Genomic DNA, 1554 nt, shown 5'->3' on the forward strand with positions numbered 1-1554 from the left:
TAATCAAATCAAATATTAAACCAAAGTTATTTGCCACTTCCAGGGAATTACCTTTTATCTAGCTTGTTAAAACAAGTTACCATCAGAGTCCAATTTTCTGAACAGGTATCAGCATGAGGTATCTTTTATCAGGGAGCAGCAGAAACAGTCTGTTCAGTAGGGTTGGGACGATGTCTACAAAACTACACTGAAACATCGGGATGGATGATGGCATGGGAGGGGTGGATCGCGGGTGTAAAAATATGGAAAAAAGATGACAGTGTAGTCTGCCGAAGCCTCCCTCCACTGCTTGTTTGGGTGGGTGATTTGCAGGCAGATCAACATCCCGCCCCTCCTGTGGCCCATGGTTTGACTGTATGTGTATTAAGAGCCACGAACTTTCAAACTAATAATAATAAAATAAAAACTGCGTTAACTTGCGATAAAATAATTGTCGGTGTTAATTAATTAATGCGTTAACGCGCTAACGTGCCCAGCCCTAAAAAAAATCTTGTTTATAGGTTGTCTTGTTGAGTTTTGTGTATTTCTATAAAGGCTGACCAGCTTAGGCTTTAAATGTGATATGTAGCATTGGTCCATGCTCTATACTTAACACACATTAAAAGCATAACTGTTCAACAAAATATGCTGATAGTATGTAAAGTAAAAATACTCATTATGCAAGTGTAAGCAGCATTTCTACGTTGCAGTTTGAGGTTGAGCTAATTCCAACTAATCTCTAGACAGCCTAGAAAAAAGCATATATTTTGTGTGTAAAATCTTAATCTATGGAGTAACTGTGAAATAAATGTAGTAAAAATGTACAATATTTGCCTAGGAGTAGCAGAAAAGAGTACTCAATTCAAATACTCAAGTCAAATAAAAGTACCTCAAAATTATCCAAGCTGTGACCATACTGACATGCTATCACATTTTCAGCTAAGATTTCAGACTTGTTAGCAAACAGTTGCATATTTACACATTCAACACTAAATTAGTGACAGTTAACATTACCCCTAATTAAGTGTCATGTACACCCGGCAAATGTAAGACCAATATTCAATGTCCTTTTTGGTCTGGTTTGATGGTGACCCAGTCCTGAGGGAAATTTCAAACTGGCTTTTTAGATGCTTAATGCTCCACTATGTTCACCAGCTAGTCACTAACCTTGTCTGTCACCTGTAGTACAGAAGTGTACATTGGGTTTATCAGAGCTTTTTTGCTGAAAACAGCTGCCTTCTGCATCCGGAATTGACAATGACAAAAAGCACCAAAGAGCTAAGGGGAACTGCAGAGTCGGGTGATAATTCTCTCTGGGTTTGTCTCTATGAGTAACTTCTTTCACATTATAATTAATCATATGAATTATTAGTTAATATAAAGATAATGATTATAGCAGCTTTAAATAAGCACCCCAAACTGTACCAATGTGTAATGTAATGCAATAACAGTATTGGAATTGCCACTGCAGGAACAGCTCAAAAAATTGGAAAGAATAGATGGCACCTTTAAAACATATCTCACTGCCAAATATAAATCTCCTCTCCATTATTGTCAGGTGGATGAGTGGTAGGA

Source organism: Micropterus salmoides, unplaced genomic scaffold (genome assembly GCF_014851395.1).
Source record: "Micropterus salmoides isolate LMB-PRFRI ecotype aquatic unplaced genomic scaffold, ASM1485139v1 Ms_hic_scaffold_12, whole genome shotgun sequence".
In the NCBI taxonomy this organism is placed as follows: Eukaryota; Metazoa; Chordata; class Actinopteri; order Centrarchiformes; family Centrarchidae; genus Micropterus; species Micropterus salmoides.